This window comes from Chiroxiphia lanceolata, chromosome 23 (genome assembly GCF_009829145.1).
Source record: "Chiroxiphia lanceolata isolate bChiLan1 chromosome 23, bChiLan1.pri, whole genome shotgun sequence".
In the NCBI taxonomy this organism is placed as follows: domain Eukaryota; kingdom Metazoa; phylum Chordata; class Aves; order Passeriformes; family Pipridae; genus Chiroxiphia; species Chiroxiphia lanceolata.
In genome coordinates, this window is record NC_045659.1 from 5,920,826 (window position 1) to 5,934,231 (window position 13,406).

Genomic DNA, 13,406 nt, shown 5'->3' on the forward strand with positions numbered 1-13,406 from the left:
TAACACAGTGCTCCCAAAGGGAGCCTGGGTGCTGTTCCTCTGTAGATCCCACTGCCCAGGGAAGTGAGGGTCAGAAGGCACCACTGCAGCAGAGCTGCTCCTTTCTCATGGGAGATGGATCTATGAGTTTTATGCTGGATTTCTGTGTGGTCCCTGTGGGATGTGAGAGGGGATGGGGGTTTGAGGATGCTGAGCTGGGTGAGGAGTTGGGATGAAGTTCAGTGCAGACCACGAGGGGCAAAAATGTCAAGTCACCTGGGATCCTGGTGGGGCTTTGCTGCGAGCAGGGGGTAATCAGAGCCTGGCAAGCAGTTTTCCTAAGGGTTGGTGGAACAAGCTGCAGGGAAAAGGGCCAGAGCGGTGTCGTTTCAAAGAGAGTGGGCAAAACGTAATCATACACTGGGAGGACTAATCCCGGATTATCATCAGGGGTTGGAAGGGATAAACCATATCTGAGCTCACAGCTTTCATCCCCCAGGGCTGGCAGAGCAATCGCAGCCACCCCTGGGTGTGAGAGCAGAGGGAGGGCGAGGGGGGCAGGGCTGCCAAGGGCACAGGGGGACCCCACTCCAGCCAGAGACCCTTTGTCCGGGGTTCTGTGCTGGTCCATCCCCATCCCAGGCCCTTTATCCCTTTGGATCCCCTGCAGCAGCAGATCCATCCCCTCTCATGGCCGGCTCCGTGACCGCTGGCCGGCGGCCGGCGCTGCTCCGCTCCTTATCTTTTTGGCTTCTCTCCTGAAGTACAAATTGACCTCTCAGAATTTTCTCCTTTAATGCCCTTGTTCTAAAATGTTAATAACTGGTCAGTGACAGGCTGATTAAGCCTTCCTTCCTCCCTTATTTAGATTGGTGTCGCTGCACCGGCTCTAACGGAGCCGTAAAGAACATTAACACCCGCTCGGCACTGACAGCGCCGACTATTCCCTGGGAATTGATAAGGGCTTTTTCTGGAAATGAATTTGGCTCCGGCAAAACAAACGGATGCCTCGAGCTCCATCCATCTCCCTTCCTTTAATAACTTTCGTTTGTTGGGCGCTATCTCCAGCACCAATTAATGTAACAGATGCCCTTTGTCCCAGCAGGGGTTTTTGCAGGAGTGGGGCAGCTTTAACTCCCCTCTCCCCTCCCTTCCTGTCACCTCTGGGCTCAGGGGTGAGTGAGGTTTTTCTCCCCACATGGCCCCAGGCAGGGGCTGAGTGGCCTAAAATAACATTCTTTTTTGCAGCATCATATCTGGGTCCATCCCTATGTCCATACCCACATCTGCACACAGGTCTGGTCTATATGTAAATCTGGATCTTTATCAATACCTGTATCTATAGATCTGTATCTGTATCTTTACCTGTACCTGTGTCTATCATCCATATACCTACATTTATATCATCTATACCCATATCCACATTCCATTTTGTATCAATTACATCTATATCAATATCCATATCCATTTAATCTGTATCAATATCTACATTCTTATCACCTATATTCATATCTTCCTTATCCATATCATCTCTATCTGTGTCTGCATCTGTGGCTACATCCATGTCATTCATGTCCATATCCATATGGTCTGTATCCATATCCATACAATCTGTATCTATATCCATATGTATCCACATCCATACAATCTGTATCTGTATCCATATGTATCTATATCCATACAATCTGTATCTATAGCTGTGCCTGTATCTATACCTGTCTGTATATCCATATCAATATCATCCATATCCATAAAATCTATGGCTGTACCTATACCCTTAGCATGCACTTCCATGCCCATATCCATAACCATTTCAACTGGATCAATACCAATATCTATATTCTTATCATCAATAGCCGTATCTTCCACATTCATATCCTCTGGATCTACATCTGTAGCTACATCCATGTCCTTCATGTCCTTATCCATCTAATTTATAACCATTTCCATATAATCTATATCCATACTCATGCAATCCATATCTACATCCACATGATCTGTATTTATAGCTGTACCTATACTTGTATCTTTCCATATATCCTATCCATATCATCATATCCATGAAATCTGTCTGTCTCCACGTCCTTAGTGTGTATATCCATGTCCATGTCCATATCCATATCATCATATCCATAAAATCTGTCTGTATCTATGTCCTTAGCATATATATCCATGTGCATGTCCATATCAGCCATATCCATAAAATCTGTCTCTACATCCTTAACATTTATATCCATGTCCATATCCATATCATCATATCCATAAAATCTATCTGTATCTATGTCCTTAGCATTTATATCCATGTCCATATCATCATATCCATAAAATCTGTCTGTCTCTATATCCTTAGCATGTATATCCATGTCCATGTCCATATCAGCCATATCCATAAAATCTGTCTCTATATCTTTAGCATTTATATCCATGTCCATATCCATATCAAGAATATCCATAAAATCTATGTCTGTCTCTATATCCTTAGCATGTATATGCATGTCCATATCCATATCCATATCAGCCAGATCCATAAAATCTGTCTCTATATCCTTAGCATTTATATCCATAGCATCATATCCATAAAATCTATGTCTGTCTCTATACCCTTAGCATTTATATCCATGTCCATGTCCATATCCATAGCATCCTTATCTGTATCCATACATGAGCTGGGAAGGGGCTGGGGTGCTGTGGGGCAGAGGAGGGAAGTGTTTTTTCCATGGAGGGCTGGAGCCCCAATCCATGGAATGCCGCCACAGCCAGCCCTGGGCTGTGAGGTCACAGTGCTGGGACATGGTAGGTCATGGCTCATGGATGTGATGGGAATGGGAACAGCCCTGGCACAGAGCACATCCTGGCTGCTGCTTTTCCCCTGAAGAGCAGGGGGTCTCCATGTGCCCCCTTGGGCAGCTCCACAGCCCTGGGATGGTGCCCGAGGAGAGGGGGCAGAGGGACCAGCAGGAGCTGCCCCTCTGCCCTGGGGAAGGACCCCCAGCTCTGTTCCTACAGTTCTCACTCCAGGAGTGACTCTGACATTTGGAAAAGGCCTTGTTTTTCCCCCCATGGATTGAGAAGGTTCATTCTGGAAATGATGTTGCCAAAATCATGGAATCCCAGAATGGTTTGGGTTGGGAGGGACTTAAAGCCCAACCAGTTCCAACCTCTGCCACAGGCAGGGACACCTTCCACTAGCCCAGGTTGCTCCAAGCCCTGTCCAACCTGGCCTTGGACACTTCCAGGGATCCAGGGGCAGCCACAGCTCCTCTGGGCAACCTGTGCCAGGGCTTCCCACTCTCATGGGGAAGAATTCCCTCCCAATATCCCATCTCTCCCTGCCCTCTGGCAGTGGGAAGCCATTCCCCCTTGTTCTGTCACTCCAGGACCTTGTAACAGAAACCTGCAGGTCCAGCTGAAGAACATTGAGCCCCCAGTCCATGTCCTGCACCTCAATTTTACCACATTAAACACGGTTTAACTACACTCTGTGGGTGGGAAGAGACTGGAGAAGGGATGAAGCTGCCAGAGTGGAAGGATCAGCACATGGAGCATCACTCTGAGGTGTGAGCATCCCAAAATCCCTGTCACCCCAACTCCTCACAGGGCAGTCTGAGCCTTCCTGAGCCTGGGCTTTGGAACATGAAGCTGGAGATTTTAATTACCAGTAGAGAGAAGAAAAGAGAGGGATTTTTTTACAGCTGGGTAAGTGTTGCACGGGGCAAGTCAAGAGTTTTTCCTTTTATAGCCTCTATCCCACTGTTTGGATATAATCTCTTCTCTGTGTCTGCTGTAAATACTCTCCTACAACTTCAGGTGGCTGTGCCCCGACCCTGGGGCTGTTAAATCCTCTCCCTGCAAAGCCCTGGGCTAAATCCAGCCCATACCTGGCAGGGTTACTCCTGCTCAGGGGGTTCAACACCACTGCAGGCTTTAAAACACGCCTGGCCCCGGCCAAGCCAGGTCAAAAACCCCTGGAAGAATGGGAAAGTGCAAGCAGGGGAGGATAAAGGGGCTGCTGCAGCAGCTGGGGAAAAGGAGATATATATATATGTGCACATGTTTTTGCAAGAGTGAGAAAGAATAAGCCTGAGGCTTCGGTCAGCTGTCACCAGGCTGAGATAAGGATGGGGGAGTTTAAATCCCATTTAGACAGAATTCTCAGGGAAGGGCTGGAGTGGGGAAGGTGGTGGGAGGCAGCACAGATCCAGCTGGTGGAAATCTCTCCTCCAGAGCAGGGATCAAACCCAGCCACGAGTTCTCCAGCAGGAAGAAATTGGGGGCCTGATCTCCCTCCACCACTTTTGAATCCTTTTTTTGCTGTGAAAGGGCTTTTCTAAGCTTTTGCTGATGCTTTGGCACCCAATAAGGTAGAGAAACAAATGTGAAATCGAGGGCCAGAGCATCCAACTCCTTCCCTGTCGCTTTATTAAAATGGTGTAAAATAAATTCCATCCTCCCATTTGCTTTCTCTGGAGCTGTGGCTGTTTTTTGGAGCAGGGAGAAGGTGGAGGCTGCAAGCCCAGGCAGCTCTGGCTCCTCTGCCAAGCAAAGCACACGGGGAATGGGACGAATACATCAGAAAAAGCCCATCTTACAAAATAAAACCTTGAATCTTCACTGGAAAATGAAGAAAAAGTCATTTTCTGGTGCAACTGAATAACTAAAGGGGGTTGCAAGGGTGCAACATAGAACAGTTTGGGTTGGAAGGGACCATGGCCACCTCCTCATCCTCAGCTTCTGCAGAAACGTCTGATGTCTCCAAAGGGGTAGATTTTGAGGCCAAAAAAAAGTCCTAGAAGAAGGTGCAAGGGCAGTTTTGAGCCCCCAGTTTTGTCTATCTTCACAAGAATCCCAATTACAGCTGAGTCTGATCTGATCCTTGGGGTCCTTCAGCTGTGCCAGGCAGGGGAGGCACAGGCAGGGTAAAACTGAGGCTTTTATTATGAGATATGGGCCAAGAGGGCCTGAATCTCAAGGGAAACAAAACTAAATGAAAATATGTGGGTTGAGGACAGGTTTTTTCACTTGTGGTTGCCCCGACCACCACACCGGTGAGGTGCAGGAATTCGCACAGGCCAAGGTTTGCAAGTCATTAAAATATGGGGGGTTTAACACAGTTATGACTCCAAATAGTTTTTGTCCAGGATTAGGAGCAACCCAAGGAGCTGCCATCCTGCTCCACCCTTGCTGGCTCTGCTCCCTGTGCTCTGTATCTGTTTTGTGTTGGTCACCACTGGAACTCCTCTACACAAGGTCTGGTTGCTTCAGGCATCAGGTGAGACCCAGCCCTCAAATATCGAGAAATAAAGAGTTAAATAATCTATGAGAAAGCTCCAGATCTTTCTAGTAGAAGAAAACTTTCCTACATATTTTTTTTTCTCCTGTGGAGATTCTTGCCTTTCTTTTTTCTCCCCCAACACCTTGTGGTACCAATAACTCATCCCAGGTAGCAGCGATGGGCTCGGGATTTGATTACTGATCTGATTTAGGCTGTCAGGCCCAGCATCTCTCTGCAGAGATTGCAAGTGTTTCATGGACAATTTGCAATGAAAGAGAGAAGCTTAAGGAGTGATTTATCCCATAACAACAGCAATGAGCATAACTGAAGGGCTGCATGTGGCAGCACCCAGCACACGGGTGTCGCTACCACCAGGCTCTGGAAGTGCTGTCACACCAGGGAGAGCCACAGAGGAGACTCAAAGGGGAGGAACCTGAAATGCAGGTTCCTCCTGCATCTTCTCCTCGGTGTAACAGAGGGATAAGGTGGTTGGATCTCTTCTGTGATGATGTAAGTTGGTTGTTAGGGTGATTTCTGTTGGGAAATCACAGCTGGATCCGTTGCAGGTGTCAAGTCACTCATCCCTCCATGGTCCCTGCAGGAGGAGGAGCTCAGCTCACCTTGCAGGAGGTGGAGGCTGCTCAGGCTTCAGGGAAATGAGAAGGGTGAGGAGACACTAAATATGTTGAGGAGACACTAAATATGTTGAGGACACACTAAATAAGTTGTGTATCAAAGCACAGGCGTTGCCTCTCCCTGTCTCCACCGTGGGAACAGGCTGCAATCAGAGCTTGAGAGCTGTGGTGTCAAAAAGAGTCTTGTCCTTTCTCCACCTGCACCTCAGCTGCCTTTTTTATTGTGGGAAGGATCTGCCTCACCTGAGAAGTCCTTAAGATGCCACAGACAAGCTCTTCTCTGATTAAGTGCCGAGGGAAGCTCCTGAGAGGGTTGTTTGATGTCACCAGGAGAGGCAATGAATCAGCAGGAGCATCTCATCCCATTGCTCCCACAGCGCGGGGAGCTCGGAGCAGGATGGTGGGCACAGGCAGCCTTGGTGTCCCCAGCTCCAGGTCAGGGGGCTGGAGGCACCAAGGGGTTGTGACAGGGCTGGGAGGTGGGGCAGGGACATCCCTGGAAGGGGAAAGGCACCCTTGGTGGAAGGAGGTGTCCTCATTTCCATCATCAGTAGGGTCGGAGTGACCTTACTGAGAGTTTGTGAAGATCCTGGACAACCTTGACAGCCCCATCTCCAAAGTCCTCATTCCCAGGCATTGGCATGCCCTCATCTGAACACATTCCAGCCCCAGATATTCCCTTGGCCCAGCCTCATTACCCACTCCCTAGAAGATGAACATCCCTGGGTGTATTCCAGCCAAATCACCTTCTTCCTCCTTTTTTTGCACTAATTAACACCCCAGGTATTTCCTCTATGGGTGGGTATAATTAATTAATACCCCAGGTATCTCCTCTATGGGTGGGTATAATTAATTAATACCCCAGGTATCTCCTCTATGGGTGGGTATAATTAATTAATACCCCAAATATCTCCTCTATGGGTGGGTCCATCTCCTTTTCCACTGTGCCTCCAGGGCACCTTTGCATCCCTGCCAGCAGGAGAACCCAGCCATACCCCCAGATTTATGTCCCCACTCTCCAAACACCGTGTCCTCTCTCAGGGCAATGGAGCACGAAATTCCGGGAGCTCACTGCAGCGAAACCCGGGCGTGTCTTTGCCATGTCCTTGCTCTGGGAGGGGATCCAGGAGAGCTCCTTGACCTTCCCCATTGCCTGCTGCTCTGCTCCAGGGGAAACTGGGAAAACGCCTCTCCTCTAATCCCAGCCTGGAGGGGGGAGCATCTTCTCTCCATGCCTTGGTTTGCAAACTGTCCTTGCCTGGAAAAGGAGCTCAAGTATTTCCTCTCTGCAGTGAAGGGCAGCCAGCACCCATCACGGCTTCGAGGGGCTTTGAGTGAACCCCAAACCACCCTGACCCACTTCACTCCCTGTAGTCAAGGAGATTTTTTCCTCTTTGGAAGAGAAGAGGTGGCACTGGAGGGCCTGATTCTCATTTGCACTTGAGCTGCTCTGAACATAAAAGGGCTCTGGGAGCTGCATGTGCAGCCTGGAGTGGAAATGAGAATCCAGCCCTTCAGCTGCTCAGGTGCCTTCAGCATCTCCCATAAGAGGCCCCAAATTGTCACATCCCTTCTCCCCCAACACCTCAGGAGCCAGGTCCCAGGGCAGGGGGATCCCAGGAGATCCAGATGAGCCCTGTGAGAAGCACAGGGTAACCCACTGTGCTGTTTAACACCACAACAGTCAAGAAAGAAGAAGCCACGGCCCAAAAGACCCTCCTGGTGACCCGTGTGTCCCCCTGCCAACTCCCCCCCTCCAGGCAGGGATGAGCAGTGCCCTGTGCCACCTCCCATGCCCCACTGCCACACCAGTAGCATCCAGTTTGCACCAGTCCTTTGGCACTGCAAGGCTCTGCCTGCACTGGGAGGGTGTCATGGGTTTGCTTGTTCTAAAAAACCAAGCAGGGAACTGTTTCCTTTTTGAAGGGGATTTTTGGGTACAGGATTATTCTTTGGTTGTTTCTGTGTTCTTTTGCTGCTCTGCCAATACACAGATATCCTTTAGTAAAGGCCTGTTATTTTCTTTTCTCCACACTTCCTCAGTTGGACCCTCTTAATTTCAGATTTACAGTTGCTGAGAGGGAGGAGTTTGATCTTCTTCATAACTCACCCTCCTTAACAAAATCTTTCAGTCTCATTCAGCTGTGACAGAGGGTTTCTTCATGGAATCATGGGGTTGTTGAGGTTGGAAAAGATCTCCAAGATCATTGAGTCCAACATTTAACCCAGCACTAACCCACGCCTTCAAGTGCCACATCTACACATCTTTTAACTCCCTCCAGGGTTGGTGTCCCCACCACTTCTGGAGGCAATTTCTGATGAAATCCAGGGAATTAGACTGACAACAAAGTGCCTTTGACCAACTGAAGAGGAAAGGAATGTCCCTCACACCCTCTCTGCCTGCAGCACCTCGTTGAACCTCTGGTTTTGGGGGTGTGCATTTGCAAAACCACATTTCCACCTAAAAATGAAGATTTATGGAGACCCACGAGTTTTTTATCCAGGCTACTCTTCCCATGAAATATCCAAATGCAAAGGGATGTGAAGATGTTGTTTGAAGGAGTGCACATTATATTCATTGGGGCCAGGAAGATATTTGGGGGATCCACAATTAATGGGAATCACAAAGTGCTGAGGATTTGCCCAGTCCAAGATGGACCTTATATTTATATCCATGACAGAAGTAACCTTGCATTGTCCTCATGTTTAAATAGTGCCAGCAGAACTTCCTCTGGATTGACCTCAATAAACCAAGCCCCACAGCCCCATATTTCTATTTACAGATGGTGAAGGAGGTGTATTCCCACCTCATCTCATCCTTCCCTGGAAGGTGCTCCTTGGACAAGTTCTCTTGGACATCTGAGGAACCCAAGGTGGGTTTGTCCTGGGAGTGCCTCACTCACCACCGGGTCAAAGATGTGTCTCCTCATCAGACAATTAGGAATAAATGTGAATCTGGGTAAGGGAATCAGGAATAAGGTGTAAATCCAGACTAAACCATGGCCTTAAGTCACTACACTCTGAAGGGTTTGTTTTTTTTTTTTGATCAGTTTGTGCATCTGCTGGAAATGATGTTCGAGGAGGACCAGAGCAGTGTGAACTCAGGATTATGCTAATGAGATGAATAATTTCAGGTTAAAAAAGAATTAAAGAGCAGAAAACCTTTGAAAAACGCTGAGCTGCTTCATCCTGGTGCCTCTGAAGTGAAAGGCTTTGTTTCAGAAATGCCAAAACATTTTGCTGCGCTATTTTCCAAAGCTCCAAAGAAGCTTTCCCCCCCCCCCCTCCTTTTCCTTTCCTTTAAAAAGTGAACCAGAAGTTTAATTAATTGACAAAACCAACCTGAAATGCTCCTGCAAGAGGAAATTGCCACTTTGGGGGAGGCCACGGTGGGTTTTGCTGGTTTTCTCCCCCAGCATTCCCAGCTCCAGGCACAGCTCCTGCTGCTGCAGCCACTGCCTCAGCTGCAAGTCCTTCAGCTGCTCCTTGGCTCAAGATGAATAATATCTTTTTCTCTCTACATGGGGGAAAAAATAAGCAGTGGGAGATTTATTTTCCTAAAAGACACCCAGTCTCTTCTGTCTCTGTCTGAACAGCCATCGTTACCTTAATGAGAGATTATGGAACCACCACGACCTTATTTCTCCATTTAATTGTCCCACCTTTGTTCAAAGCTGAGGACAGGGCTGGTATTGGGACAAGTGTGGCTGTCACTGGGAATAAATCTGCCCTGAAGGAGGGGAAAGTGGGGCTGAAGGGATGGTTTGACCTCTCTGCTGGATTATATCAAGCCAACCTGAATTAAAACCGAGCCCTTCACAAACGACTTCCCGGCTAATTCCACTCCGGGAGAATAAATTGGAGGCAGGAACAAGCTCCCTGGCTGGGAGAGGTAATTATTGTGACAGGCCACCTGAGATGCCCAGCTGAAGGAGGAGAAGGCCCTTATGACCCCACTGCCTGGCACAAAGTGACTTTGGGAATTCTCTGGGAGATGCCAAAGGCTTTTCTCTCCAGTCCCAGTTGGAGCTTGCTGGGTCCTCCCACTTCTCTCTCAGCCTTCTGAAGGAAGAGCTTATATTATTTACAGTTTCAGGCAATTTATGGCATCACATCTTTAGTTTTTTCCTAGGCTTTACCCCCTTTCCAGAGCTGAAATACCCCCAAAAAAGCAACTGAGCTCCCCCAGCTCCCAGCAGGCAAAACCCAGCCTTGTTTTCCCTAATGCAAGGAGAAAAAAAAAAATTAAAAAAATCCTCAGACCAAATAAAACAATCAAAAAACCCAAACACGTTTCCTCTGAAAGAAATAAAACCACTTTCTGTATCTTTATGCATCATAAAGGTGCAGGGAAGGGCACAAACACCATTTTTATTTTTTAGGTTTGCAATTCACATTTAACCTGGAGCCATCTGTCTCACGAGCAGCTTGGCAGGGAGAAGGGGCCCGAGATGTTCATCTGCAGACGTGTCTCCCTCTCCAGCTCCCTCAATTTTCCAGCTGCTTTAAGGCAGGAGGTTCCTGCCTGGTGCCTGATGAGCCCGTGGAGCTCCTGGATGGGAGTGTTTCCACCTCCACAAGTGCCACAAAATGCCTCTGGGAGCAACCAGCCCGTTGTTAGTCAGTGGTGTTGATGCCCAGAGTCCCCAGATTTTGGGGTTGGTGGTTGTTTAAGGAGGTTTGAGCCCCTCTGGGAGCTGCCCTGAGGTTCCACCTCCTTCTGTGGGGAGTCTCCAGTGGCTGGTAAAGGCTGGGCTCTCAGTGCCATTCCTTCCCTGCAAAGCTGGACCTTGCAGGACAGGGAGCATTCCCGGGCATGAGGAGGTGGGTTGTGTCCAAACAGACACAGCAGGAAGAAAATAAAGCACATCCTCACCCTCTCCAGGCAGCCACTGGAGCATCTGCTCCGTTCCTTCCCTCATTGAATACATTTTTGGGACTGACACACATCTTTGGAAATGAGGATAGAGTTGGTCCCCAGGTCTACAAGCCCTGAATGCAAAGGTGTATCCCACAAGGGGCACTGGGATGGCCAGAGATTTTCCTCCAGGCAACTCCTCAGGGGGCAAACTGAGCCATCCCATCCCTCCTCTGGTGGGCCCAGGGGTCCTTCCTCACCTTCCCTGAAGCACAAAGTCACCACTAGGACTTTGTCCCGTTCCAGCACAAGGCTGCCCTCAATGGGTCCAGTAATTCCTTGGCCATGGAGAGGGATAATCCCAATTTCCCAAGGGCTCTGACCACCTCCACAGCAGCTGTGCAGTGGCTTGGACCACAGAGTTATGGAATCATGGAATGCCAGGATGATTTGGGTCATAAGGGACCTTAAAGCTCCCATGGGCAGGGACACCTCCCACCAGCCCAGGGTGCTCCAAACCCCATCCAGCCTGGCCTTGGACACTCCCAGGGGTGGAGCAGCCACAGCTTCCCTGACACAGCTCCTGGAGGTGCCCAAGGAGAGAAGGTGGCCTGGACGTGGCCCCAAAAGCAGGACCAGGAGCTGACACACCCCCATCCCATAAAAACCCTCCTTCCAGCCTCATTTATTCCCGATGTGTTGGGCACACCCCAAGCAGGGGAAGGCACAGCCCTGCTCATTATTTACTGATAACCACTGGATGAGGCAGGATCTGGGAAGCAGCTGAGCAGGGAAGGGGGGGTGGGGACTGACCCCAGGGGTGGCTCTACCCCTCTCAGCTCCATCTGCAGGGCAGAACCTGATATTTTATTTATCCTAAAGGACAGGGAGCTGAAGGGGAGGGTTATTTTCAGTTTAATGGCCATTAATGGAGCAGCACTTTCAGCCACTCACTCCTCCTCACTGCAAAATCCCTGCCTGTTCCTTCTGCTGCTGATAGAAACCAGGCTTGGGATCTCTTCCAAGCAGGGAAAGTCTCAACTGACCCTTCATTAAAGGGCATTTGGGGACAAAGGGCTGCCGAGGAGGGACAGGAGGAGTGGGTGACTGTGGTGGAGCAGGTTGTTACCCCTGGGATCAACACCCCGGGATCAGACCTGGGAGGTTTTCTCATCACCTGGACACCCTTTGATTGTGGTGATGGATAAACTGGCAGAAAACACAGTAGGAAGGGGTTTGTCTGTGAATAGCAGAGAAAAACAGGCTCTGTTCCTAACTCAGGGCTGAGAACGATTCCCTGACACGTGTCTGACCCCAAATCCCAGTACCTGCATCCTGCCCCAGGAGTTTCTGACCATGGAGTATCACTTCCTGGTGGGCTGCTCATGTCTTTATTTGAATGCCACATTAACATTGACAAACATTTCCCAGGAACAGCTTGATGCTGCTGATTTCCTTTCTGCTTATAAACATTGTCCACACAGCTCTTTCTCTCCACTCTGTGTGTATTTTGCCCACAAGATCTCACATTCCACCTCATCTTTGTTGACAGAGGATTTGGGGGAGTTTCTTTTTCTCTCCATTTTTTTGTCCCTAATTTCTCAGCTTGTTCCTCTGCAGCAGTCTTGGAAAAACCCTTATGGAGATGTATGTATGCGCTACCCAAATCTGGCTCCTACAGAGCTCAAAAATGCTCTTTCTCTCGATGGCTGCAGCAATAAATGTTATTATTTTTAATGTGTGTGTTGTATTCCCACCATGGAAATACAGAGCGAGGCCAGAGCTGTGGTGAAGGTGGTGGGACCCCTGCAAAGGGGGTTTTGGGATGACTTGAGCCACCCTCTGCTTGGGATTCAGGGCACTGGGGGAGCAGAAATCCTTGGTATCCTCATTCTGCATCCATGGGGTTCATCCACATTGGGACAGGCAGGGAGTTTTCATTTTAGTGAAGCAAATCCCTGGGTTTTGGGGGATCCTGTTATGGATGTTCACCTAAAAACCATTCCTTGAACTGGGGTGACTTTGCACCTCTTCCCTGCTGTCCTCTTCCTCCATCCTGGCATTCTGGGATGGATCCTGCCCATCCCCACCTGGCCTGGCCCATCTAAGCCCCTTCCAGCTCTTCAGTGGCCAAGCCCAAGATGGACAGAACCCAGTCAATCCCATCTTTCATTCCCCTTCCCATGGGGAGGCTCCAACCCCCCTCTGTTGTTTAATGGGTGGTGGAGTCTGAGCTCAAGGGATTGGGGCAGCTCTGCCTGGTGAACCCACTGTGCCCACCTGGAGAGGGGCACAAGACAAGTGCCAGGAGGGAGAGACAATAACCAGGGGGAGATGGAAGGATCAAGGGGGAGATAGAAGTGTCAGGGGTGGGATGCAAGAAGCAGGAGGGAGATGGAAGCACCGGGGTTGAGGTGCAAGTTCCTGGAGCAAGATACAAGTGCCAGGATTGGGATTCAAGCCCCAGGGGTGAGGTGGAAGGACCAGGGGGGACGTGCAAGCAAGAGAGGGGAGATGTAAGTACCAGGGTTGAGGTGCAAATACCAGGAGGAAGATGTGAGTGTCAGCAGGGAGATGCAAACACCAGGGGGGAAGTGCAAGCACCAGAGGGGGGGATCTGAGAACAAGGAGGGAGATGCAAGAACCTGGAGGAAGATACAAG

General features: G+C 49.3%; 1 long non-coding RNA gene across 1 annotated transcript; it reads right to left on the reverse strand.

Moving 5' to 3' along the window:
• Window positions 1–4,446: 4,446 nt before the first annotated feature.
• Window positions 4,447–11,153, reverse strand: LOC116797737. Its single transcript, XR_004360737.1, has 3 exons — window positions 11,005–11,153; window positions 9,229–9,403; window positions 4,447–5,235 (listed from the first exon to the last, which is right to left on the reverse strand). It is a non-coding gene; the product is annotated as an uncharacterized LOC116797737 (long non-coding RNA).
• Between the last annotated feature and the right edge of the window lie 2,253 nt (window positions 11,154–13,406).